Source organism: Polypterus senegalus, chromosome 2, assembly GCF_016835505.1.
Source record: "Polypterus senegalus isolate Bchr_013 chromosome 2, ASM1683550v1, whole genome shotgun sequence".
NCBI lineage: Eukaryota > Metazoa > Chordata > Cladistia > Polypteriformes > Polypteridae > Polypterus > Polypterus senegalus.
In genome coordinates, this window is record NC_053155.1 from 602,622 (window position 1) to 615,196 (window position 12,575).

Here is a 12,575-nt window from a genome sequence, read left to right on the forward strand (position 1 = left end):
GAGGACATGAAGTGTCAGAGATACACATCAGGACCACCAAATCAATAAGAAGACAAACTCACCTGTGAAAACTGCTCACCACTCGGAGTTCAGACGTCTGCACATGACAAGAGCAGAATGGGGACTGTGAAGATGGCATTTGGTGACATCAGTTCCATTCACTGAGCAGCCATTACTAGAACAGGGCCGTTCAGATGTAACACAAAACTGACAAGCAGCTAAAACACCAAACACTGAAGCCCACTAAAGTACCAGTCAGTGGTGCCCAGCATACCCACTGGTGTGTAACACACTGGGCTCACTGCGGGTGTTTAAAGACTTATGAAGACCTAACAGATCTCACTTTATGTCTCGGCTGTTCCTCTTCACCACAGATGGTCTTCAGGTTCTGTTTGTCAGAGAAGTCAGCTGCAGAGCCCACCAAGAATGAGTAGAACACACTGTGCTGAGGGCCTTTAAAGGCTTTAGTGATGATGGGGGGGTCTGCATGTCATTATCTCTGAGACTTTGTGACCAAGCACAGCCTTTCACAGAGTTTGAGCCCTCATTGACTTGGCTATGGGTGGCGTGATTCAACTTCAAATGGTATGAAAATGGGCTCAGATAAAGCACTGGGACAGCCACCATGATGTAATATGTGGACTGAGCGACTCAAACACACATTACGTTTGCCGGAGTTCCCCTCAGTAGTACAGCTTTGCCTTCTTCTTGGCTGTTCACAAGAACTGAGTTGCTAACTGGGATGGAGCTTGTGAGAAACACCTGCAGGTGGGCCCAAGCCTCAATATGCCCCTCAATGCCTCGTCCCTTCGCCACTTCAAACAGTCGGTGCCAGTTTTTGCCTTTGAAGGTGTGATTCAGTAGCCATGTTTGTAGCAGTTGTAAATGTAGAGTTAATAAATTCTGAAATCTCAAAAGCACTGCGTTACTTTTATCTCTGTGTTCACCCTGAGTGAAGTGGGAGAGTAGCACTGAAATATGTAAGATGATCTCATAAAGGTCACTGATTGTAAATGAAGTACAGCTTGAGGCTCAATACTAATATTTAGACTGTCCTGGCATTCTCTTGATAGATAGATAGATAGATAGATAGATAGATAGATAGATAGATAGATAGATAGATAGATAGATAGATAGATAGATAGATAGATAGATAGATAGATAGATACTTTATTGTGGCTGACAGTGTTACAGTAAGTGACCAGTACATCTGCAAAGGGAACACTGGGATCTGGGAGTGAATTCCGGTCATCTGCTGTGAGCTCTCGTGGTCGCTTGGACCTCAGGAGCCTCCCTCACGTCCAGATGGCTCATCCCAGTCAACTCCATGATGTTCATCCACCTGCCATTTGAATTACAGTTCCAGTTCCACTGAGCACACCTACATATTGTCATTTAAACATGGCTACCATAAAGTAGTGTGATTTAAACATGAGACTTGAAGGTTTGGCTTTACCTGTATGGACTCCTCCATAGCATCAGCTCTGTGTGATGTCCACAGCTGGACAGGTGACTGGCTGCCTGTTGTCCTGAGCCAGTGATGGTGCCAGGCCTCTGCCAAGAAAGCTAAATGTTTTTGATGTTCAAAACTCCAATGAAAATATCATTGTCAGAGTCTGGACTGAGTTGGCCCTCAGTCTCTAGGATGTGGAGATGCATTGAACAGATCCAGGACATCCACCTCTGTCCAGACTCTCTACTCTCAAACAATCAAACATTCCCTCTCAGCAATGACCAAGTTTGAACACAAGACAGATCTTATAGTAAGCTGGCCGTGTGTAATGACAGCACAAGAGGAGACAATTGTCGTATCACAGCCTCGAGAGTACGAAGCTCTCCTTGAAGAGTCGATCCTGAAGGGTCACAGACGAGCAGCACCTTCAGTGAGACGTCGCCAGTGCTTTGTGCCCTTCAGAGATGCCATGTGGCACATTGATGACAATCATAAACTGATCAGGTGCTCCGAAATGCATGTCCTGCACAGTCCGAGTACTTTGGCTGAAGGAGATCTCATCTGTGAGCCTTCAGGATCGACTCTTCAAGAGAGAGCTTCACTCGAGGTTGCGATACCAGAATCGTCTCTCATTACAGAGGATTGTTAAGTCACCTCCGTGTGGAGGACATTTACAGAGTAATTTGAATTGTCATGTTAGCCATGTCTAAAACCACACGCTGGCAGTCTTTAAATAGACGAGTAAAGGAACGTGATGTAGCGTAAGCATGAGCCGTTAGCTAAACTCCACAATTCTGTTAACTCTGTGCAGTGTATTTAGTTTGGACTCAAAGACTTCTCACCTGAAGATGGCTACGTGTCACTCGGCTGTCCAGAGGTAGGATAGAGCCTCTGGATTTCCTCCACTAGGTGGTCTCCATCTGAGATTGTTGAATACAGGTCAGACCCTCTAAGCTAAAATAAAACAGAGGATCACTTAAAGCCATTCTGGTATTTAAAATGTCCTGACAGGTGTTTCCTGAAGAGGCATTAGCTCTCTTGGAAATGTGTTCTTTTGAAATTGCGGCATATTAAGTAACTAAACAATATAGTAATATACCAGAAAAGGTGATATCCCTTCCATCGTGATTACACCGGTACAAGAATCACATGAGAAAAAATATCTTTTAGCTTACATTTACTGACGGTTAACGTGGTTACAGACGGGAGGCATATGGACAGACTTTATCCAGGTGGGAATCTGGATCAACACAGGCTGCCATTTCTCGTCCCCACACTGGGAGGTTTTTCGGAACTTTGCCGACTCATGCCCCAAAGGGTCTGGCTGTTGTCCAAGCCTTTTATACTGTTCTTCTTCAACTTGCTGGTCCTCTCGGTCTCCAAACAAGGGCAGGAAAGGGCCGAACCTCCTCCTCCACAAAATACAGAAATATCATAGTGCTTACATGCCGATTCTCATTCTCCCAACAAGGAAAGAAGGTTTGTGCTGATAGAGGACAGAAATACCCTAACCTGTGTTTAAGCTGACTATACAAGCCTCCAGTTGTCTTTGGCTATCTAATCCAATGCTTGGCTAGCAATTCTAACTGCTGAGCCCCTGTGTGCCAAATTTAACATGCACATGTGAATAAATCCATACCAGTGAGCATAGAGACGGTGACATTAATATTAAAGAAAAATGCAGTATAACAAGCCACCCTTTGTCACTGGATCTGTGACAAAAACAATACTTGAAAGTTATATCCAAAAGCAAAAGGTACTTGATCCCCCGTCACAGTGTAGACATTTCAAGATCATTTGTGGAAATGTGAGATGTAGTATCACTATAGCTTCTGTACCATTCATCGAAAACCAGCGTAAACATGGACAAACGGTTACATTAAACATGCTGTTATCAAGTAGTGATCAGTGTATCTCATCAATGGTGTTAGTGGAGATTTTTGCCCTGTTATTTCTTACATAGTCTGTGTTGTGTCTACATATTACTGAATTCATGCAGTGGGTGTCATAGCATCAGATTATATTACAATCCTATATAGCATCTTGATGGATTACACTATTCTTTGGCACTCCTATCATTTCTAGCTTCAATATGTTGCTAGATGTGCCCACCCTTTGGTGTCTGATCCCTTTATGAGTTACAATAGTTGTAACATAACTCAGATGCTATTCTAGCTTCATTGCTATGATTATTAATTGTTCTTAACTAGTATTATTGCATAATTGTTCATTCACTATCTGTTATCCTCCCCAACTTCACTATCAGATGTTCTATTCCAAGTTAAAAATTTACAAGTTCACATCATTGATCAATCATGCATATCCTCATACCTTTGAGCCCTTCTTATAATAGTTTCAAGTATATTCCTAGGCTTGCTATATATATATGCCTTGTCCAACTCAGTGGTTTGTTAACAAAGTCTCTTTCTTGGTGGCGTTGCAGATCCTTCTGAACAAAGTGTGACTGTTTTAAGGCACTAAAGTTTGTTGTTACTGGAACAGAAAGTAAACAGTCCTTTGGCCATTAGAGAGCTCATAAGATGAACACATGGTGACTGTCCCTTTTTAGCAGAGGCACATTTCCCTCTAGGCTTGCACTGTATTCAGTGGTCATTCATAGGAGACTTCAACAGCTGTCACATCACCTCAGTGGCTACAGCCTGTCCTGCCAGAGTCCATAAAACTTGTCTTAGTAGCAAAAATGTCTGCCCACATCATGGCATCAAATTTGAGTAGCTGGACTTGCAATCTTTCTTTAGTTCTTCACTCCATTATCTCTGGAAAAGCAAGTGTTTCTTCACCAGCTATTCTCAGGTATGTGCAGCAGATCAAAAGTCATTAGTGTAGTACAGTCTCTTTAATTCTTCAATTGTGTGTACACCACCTGTTACTTCATTCATAAAACTTTACCACTGAATGAAGAGGCTTTAACCACTAAATTGAGTGGCCAAACTTAACTACTGTACTTGCTAGGCTAACTAAAGAAGGGTGCAAGGTAGAGCAAATACATAACATAAAGAAATTATTTCCCAATCATATGTATCATACAAATGTAGCATTATGAATGACAATTCTAGACCCGCAGTTCAGTCTCATAAAGCAACACTAAGAAATAGATTAATACATTTAAACCAGGCCAGTGACAATGTTTCTTCAGTAGGATCATAAATTACACAAAATTCACACATTGCCTAAATTATAACAAGATGTTACAAATTTGAATCTAAGTGTTTTCATTTTTTTTTTTGTTTTTTTCTCTAAAACAAAAATATCTTATAACATTTGTACCATATAGCTCATCTTATTAAGAGACAAAATCTTTTAAATGTCTGTAAGATTTTACAACAGTTCATATAGACTAATGCTTCTAATGTATAACTGAAATAATCCATTTAGCTATGTGCATTATCTAATACATTTTGTAATGACTGAAGTGATAATAATAATAATCATTTGTTATACAGTATATTAAAAATATGCTTATACTGATGAATGGGGGGCTCGGTCAAAATATTTGGTATATATTTTGGGATGGACTCCCGACCGAGAAGTAAAACTGCCTTAACATGCCTGGCCCGAATTGGAATAGGGATATTAATTAATCCAATTAAAAGATAAGAGGCGGTCTTTTTAAAATCGGCACAGTGCATGAGGCTGGAAAGAAAACCTGACATCTGTCGGCGAATCGTGGTAGCGTCTGCTACCTACGGTATGCGAGTGAACTTTTAAGGTCGGACTTTTAAGTTCAACGCATAAGTGGGACAAAAACCGGACAAAATAAATGGAAAACAACAAGATTGAAACTTATAGCACAAGACTGGCTGTCCAGTAAAATGAAACGGCACTCACAGGAGGCAGCACAGATTAATGCACTTCAGTACGAGTCCAAAACCTGCCTGAAAAGTACATGCTGTGATGGGGAACACTGTTTTTTAAATAAATTACATCGCTAGCCAGTAGAAAACAATATTGAAACGCTATAAAGAATGGCGCGTTATTGTATTTAGTTGCGGCAGGTAGACAGACATGCAGGCAATGCACTTACCTTGCCGTTTGCGTAATAATCCAGCGGAGCTGAAAAACTTAAAGATGAAATAAAATCAACAACGATAGAATCCATAACGTCTCGATCATGATCGCTAAAATAATTTGTAGAAATCTTTAATGGCATCCTAGCAGCCCGATGCAAAAATACACGGTTCGTCCACGTGTTACAAGCAGTCTGAAAGACGCCAGCTGTCCCTATCATTCTACCTACAAGGGTAAAGGTTAAAGGTTAAAGGTTTTGGCAAAACCCCACCTATTTTGGTACTTTTAAGAAATTGCCGTGTGTTTAAACACACAGAAATTATTAAATTGCCTTTTAAATATAGCTTAAATAACGAACCTACGTTATAAGCTAATGTTTAAAAAGAAATTGTAAAAAGGTGTACAAATATATAGCGCTAAAATGCAAAAGAGCTCTAACAACAAAGTGGAAAGAGAATAAATAAATTTGGGGTTAAAACTTACAATGAGAAACATGCCTTTGTACCTTCTGGTAAGTACTGGCCAAACTTTGTTTTAAGAAGGGATTAATTGGATAAGTGTGAAGTTAAAAACATGAGGCAGTTTCTCATAAGACAAAGAAAGATAATTATCGATATGTTTAATTGGTTTAAAGCAAATAAAATAGAATGTCTCTACTTTTGTTTAAGATTTGTAAACGTGCAAAACATTTTTCCTTTTAAACCCTGATCAAGTTTAAAGGAAAATGCTCTTTTAATAATACTACATAAGAAGGGAGACAAGTTCTTGCGATATGCAGCGCAGCCCGATTGTGCATGAATGGAGGTATTGTGTATTTTGAGGGAGGCATACGTCGCCATTTTTTCACTAAGACAGTACAATTTTCAGTCACAATGTTCCGAAGAGCACTGAACAAATTAAACCTCTGTCACAATGTGAAAAGGGCATCATCAGATTCCTTAGCCTGTAAACCTCTGCAGAGTTACTGTCTCCTGTTTCCTCCCATCCACTACTCCACCTCTTGTCACTTTCAAATCCAAATTTTTGATCGACCTTACACAGATATCTACTGGACAGAACGATAATCACAGAAAATCTTTACATTGAAAAATAACAAACCTATTTAGAAAACCTGTCCAGAATAGTGCACATCAACAACAGCAGAAACAACAAAATTTAACAACAGAATAGCAAACTTACAGCATGTTGTGATGTGAGATTTTGCATATAACTTGATAAATGTTTTGTATGTCTTTATTTATAATTTAGGCAAACCGATGTAATTTAGTGTTACTTTGCCGTTTTTACGACTGATTTTACGACAGGATTTGGGGGAATGTGTCTTAAACCAGTTTGATGAGTATTTCTCTGCTAAAGTCTTTCAACCCCCTGCAAGGAAGCCAGGATGTTTAGCATATGGTCTTGGGGGGTTGCAGGTGTTAAGATGTACCATTTCCCCCATTGGTCTGAGATATGGCTGTTTGGATTGGCTGAAGGGGTTGGATGGAAAACCTATAAATTTGCTTGCTCAACCACATTCTCTCTCTTACTAACATCTGAAAAGAAGAATATCTCTTGCTAACCTGTGATGACGTAGAAGTATCTTTGTTTTGTTAACAACTGATGAAGACCATCGCACCATGAACTGACAAGAACAGCACAATGAAGAGCACAGCTCAGCAGACTTATTGAACAGGCTTGAGGGCTGTTCTGAAGAAAGCTGAGCACCAATGATGCCTTAACTACAGACATTTTAAGTAACCACAAGTCTATGTGCCACCTGAGTTACACATCACCATTTTATCAGGTTGGATGGTTACCAAAATTCAAATGTACTTTGCATTTTATTATTATTTATGCATATTATCAGTAATACTTTATTTTATGTGTAACTTAATCCCTTTTTGTCTTTTTACTACATCTAATTGCCTGAGGTTATAGATATAGAAGGGAAGGAGGGGATAAGTTATATGGTACAATAATACCTTATAAACAGTGGTAAGTCTGTGAGATTAGGCATTTTAAGGCTACATATTAATAATACAATAGGGGAAATTAGAGCAAAATAGATATATATATATATATATATATATATATATATATATATATATATATATATATATTACTCTACCAAGATAAAACACAGCATAATTGGCAAAAACAGAAAGGGGGGCATCAAGAAAGCTGAGTTTGTTCTGCAGTAAACCTCATGAGATCACCAGACTTGTTTTGAAAGGTGATGTGCTGTTTTATTGATTTAAACTGGTTCACAAAAGGCAGTTTAACGTAGGAGGTTCATTTTCTACATATTTTCCCATGCGCTACACTCTGGTAATCTGTCTTAGGTAATTAATGTACAGATGAGGTCATTTGCATGCTGGCTATTTCAACTACAGAATGTCAAATGAGCTATAAAACACAGTCTTGGTCAGATCATTATCTAAGTAATTATAACATAAAACACATGCTAAAATAAATCTCACATTTTATATATTATGAGTCACACTTGGCATAATACAAAAGGTGGCACAAAAGGTCACTGCTAGAGAAGCTGGCTGTTCACAGAGTGCTGTATCCAAGCACATTAATTGAAAATTTAGTGTAAAGTAAAAAAAATGTAACAGCAGAAAGAGGTGAAGAAGAAACAAAATAGCTGCAGCCTTGAGAGGATTGTGAAGCACAGCCTATTCAAGAATCAGGGACATGGGCTACAACTGTCACAGCATTGCTGAACCAGAGACACCGTCAAAAGCGTCTCACCTGGGCTAATGAGAAAACAGACTGTTTCTCAGTGGTCCAAAGTCCTCTTTTCAGATGAAAGTCAATTTTGCATTCATTTGGAAATCAAGGTCCCAGAGTCTGGAGGAAGAGTGGAGAGGCACACAATCCAAGTTGCTTGAGGTCCTGTGTGAAGTTTTCAAAGTCAGAGATGATTTGGGGAGCCATGTCCCCTGCTGGTGTTGTTCCACTGTGTTTTATAAAGTCCAAAGTCAATGCAGCCATGTACCAGGAAATTTGAGAGCACTTCATGGTTCCCTCTGGTGACAAGCGTTATGGTGAGGCAAATTTAATTTTCTAACAGGACTTGGCACCTACCCACACTAACAAAAGTACACATACCTGGTTTATTGACCAGCAAACTTGCCTGACCTAAACCCCGTAGAGAATCTATCAAGAGGAAGATGAGAGACAGGAGACCCAACAGTGCAGACGAGCTGAAGGCCGCGATCATAGCATCCTGGGCTGCCATAACACCTCAGCAGTGCCACAGGCTGATCGCCTCCATGCCAGGCCACACTGATAGAGTAATTCATGGAAAAGGAGCGCCGACCAAGTACTGAGTGCCTACATGGACATACTTTTCAGCAGTCCAACATTTCTGTATAAAAAAGCATTTTTTATTGGTCTTATTGGTCAGAGGGGACTGGGCGGTCTCGTGGTCTGGAATCCCTACAGATTTTATTTTTGTCTCCAGCCGTCTGGAGTTTTTTGTTTTTCTGTCCCCCCTGGCCATTGGACCTTACTCTTATTCTATGTTAATTAATGTTGACTTATTTTATTTTATTATTGTGTCTTTTATTTTTCTATTCTTTATTATGTAAAGCACTTTGAGCTACTGATTGTATGAAAATGTGCTATAGAAATAAATGTTGTTGTAGTTGTTATGTAATATTCTAATTTTCTGAGATACTGAATGAATGACAAACTGAATTTTAAATTTTCATGACTTGAAGGCCGCAATCAGCAAAATAAAAAGAAATAAACACTTGAAATATATCACTCTGTGTGTAATGAATATACACTCACCTAAAGGATTATTAGGACCACCATACTAATACGGTGTTTGACCCCCTTGAAACCTTCAGAACTGCCTTAATTCTACATGGCATTGATTCAACAAGGTGCTGAAAAGCATTCTTTAGAAATGTTGGCCCATATTGATAGGATAGCATCTTGCAGTTGATGGAGATTTGTGGGATGCACATCCAGGGCACGAAGCTCCCGTTCCACCAAATCCCAAAGATGCTCTATTGGGTTGAGATCTGGTGACTGTGGGGGCCATTTTAGTACAGTGAACTCATTGTCATGTTCAAGAAACCAATTTGAAATGATTTGCTTTGTGACATGGTGCATTATCCTGCTGGAAGTAGCCATCAGAGGATGGGTACATGGTGGTCATGAAGGGATGGACATGGTCAGAAACAATGCTCAGGTAGCCCATGGCATTTAAACGATGCCCAATTGGCACTAAGGGGCCTAAAGTGTGCCAAGAAAACATCCCTCACACCATTACACCACCACCACCAGCCTGCACAGTGGTAACAAGGCATGATGGATCCATGTTCTCATTCTGTTTACGCCAAATTCTGACTCTACCATTTGAATGTCTCAACAGAAATCGAGACTCATTAGACCAGGCAACATTTTTCCAGTCTTCAACTGTCCAATTTTGGTGAGCTCGTGCAAATTGTAGCCTCTTTTTCCTATTTGTAGTGGAGATGAGTGGTACCCGGTGGGGTCTTCTGCTGTTGTAGCCCATCCGCCTCAAGGTTGTGCGTGTTGTGGCTTCACAAATGCTTTGCTGCATACCTCGGTTGTAACGAGTGGTAATTTCAGTCAAAGTTGCTCTTCTATCAGCTTGAATCAGTCGGCCCATTCATTCTCCTCTGACCTCTGGCATCAACAAGGCATTTTCGCCCACAGGACTGCCGCATACTGGATGTTTTTCCCTTTTCACACCATTCTTTGTAAACCCTAGAAATGGTTGCGTGTGAAAATCCCAGTAACTGAGCAGATTGTGAAATACTCAGACCAGCCCGTCTGGCACCAACAACCATGCCACGCTCCAAATTGCTTAAATCACCTTTCTTTGCCATTCTGACATTCAGTTTGGAGCTCAGGAGATTGTCTTGACCAGGACCACAACCCTAAATGCATTGAAGCAACTGCCATGTGATTGGTTGATTAGATAATTGCATTAATGAGAAATTGAACAGGTGTTCCTAATAATCCTTTAGGTGAGTGTATATATATACATATATATATATATATATATATATATATATATATATATATATATATATATATATATACACTAATAAAAAGCAAAGCCTTCACTGACTGACTCTCACTCACTCACTCACTCACTCACTGACTCATCACTAATTCTCCAACTTGCCGTGTAGGTAGAAGGCTGAAATTTGTCAGGCTCATTCCTTACAGCTTCCTTACAAAAGTTGGGCAGGTTTCATTTCGAAATTCTATGCATAATGGTCATAACTAGAAGTTATTTTTCTCCATTTACTGTAATGGAGTTGAGCTCGAAAGCCGTGGGGGGTGGAGTTTCGTGTGACATCATCACGCCTCCCACTTAACCACGTGAACTGACTGTCAACGCAGTGCGTAGAAAACCAGGAAGACCTCCAAAAAGCGCTTAAGAAAACATGCATTATATAATTGAGAAGGCAGTGAAACAATAAGAAGCAAGCGAGTGACATATACCACCATATTCATGAGTGCTGCTACTTCGGAAAGAAAGCAAGGTATAAACCTAAACTTTAAATTACGTTCATATACAGCCTGCTGCTGGCGTTTCTCATGCCCACGGGTAATGCGGGATATAAGTTTAATGAGAGGACGCAGGATATAAATGAGAATTTTGATCACTTTGTAAATAAGTTAAAATTGCAGGTGAAGGGGTGTGCTTATGCAAATTCCGAGAGACTGTGTTTGTGGGGGATTGACAGTTACGACGGGTGGGGGAGTCACATCATCATCTCCCCTCCCATTTACCTAATTTCGCTCTGAGCTGAGCTCCACAGCTAACGCTGTCTTTCGAAGCAACTTCATCACACTGCCACCAAATACTCACAGAAAAATCCATAAGTTAATACACACGCTGTCTCTAGAGTTTCTCCACACTGAATCCTCCAGGCACTACTTACAAAAGGTTACATTGACAATCACACAGCTGAGAAGCTTCGATGCATGTGCTCCATAACGCGTTAAAAATATAAAGTCACTGTAGGAATAAATTAAGTCAAAACTTAAAGTCAAAACTTGTTTCTGAATATACAGTATAAAGTCAAAACTTGAATATATAAAGTCAAAACTTGAATATATAAAGTCATTCCCAAATATATAAAGTCAAAACCTGAGTATATAAAGACGGTGTTGGAATATTTCGGAATATATAATGTAAGCGCTGGAATATATAAAGTCAAATCTTGAATATATAAAGTCAGCGTCGGAATATATTGTCACGCTTGGGTCACAGATTTGCACAGAGACACAGGAGGTCGTAGAAACAAGAAGGATTTTTATTCAAACACTGCAAACACATGAGCTTAAACGTGCTCCATGACAAGTCAGAGATGACAGTTCTGCTAGGAGCAGAGAGAGAGCAATAAAAGCAAGCAAACAATCAATTTTCAACTGACAGGCGCTGCACAAGGCTTTTAAGTTAGCGGAGTATCGCGAGGTTTGCATTACGCGTTATAGCGCAAGTGAGAAAGTAAAGAGCAATGTGAGGGTAGTCTGTGTTTCAGGGGTTGTGGTTTTTCCGGGGGCGTCTGTATCTTCTTGGGGTGCGATCAGCCCTCCAGCTCACACCCTCCCCCTCAGCTTTATTCACATTCCCGTGAATAAAGCGACTCTCTGTACCAGGTTCATTTAGTCGTGATAATACGTCTGCGTTGACGTGTTCAGAACCTGATCGATGTTTTACTGTGAAACGGTAAGGTTGTAAGCCCAGAAACCCTCTCATGAGGTAAGAGTTTGTATCTTTCTATCGGTATAACCATTGAAGTGGACCATGATCAGTGACCAAAGTGAAGTTTCGTCCCCACAAGTAATAGCAAAGCCCTCCAACTCACAATATAAAGTCAGCGCTGGAATATATAAAGTCAAAACTTCAATATATAAAGTCATTGTCGGAATATACAAAGTCAGTGCTGGAATATCCATCCATTTCCCAACCCGTTGAATCCGACCACAGGGTCACGGGGGTCTGCTGGAGCCAATCCCAGCCAACACTGGGCGCAAGGCAGGAACCAATCCTGGGCAGGGCACATGCATCATTTTCAAAACATTAACCCGAACAGTATTTTTTAAA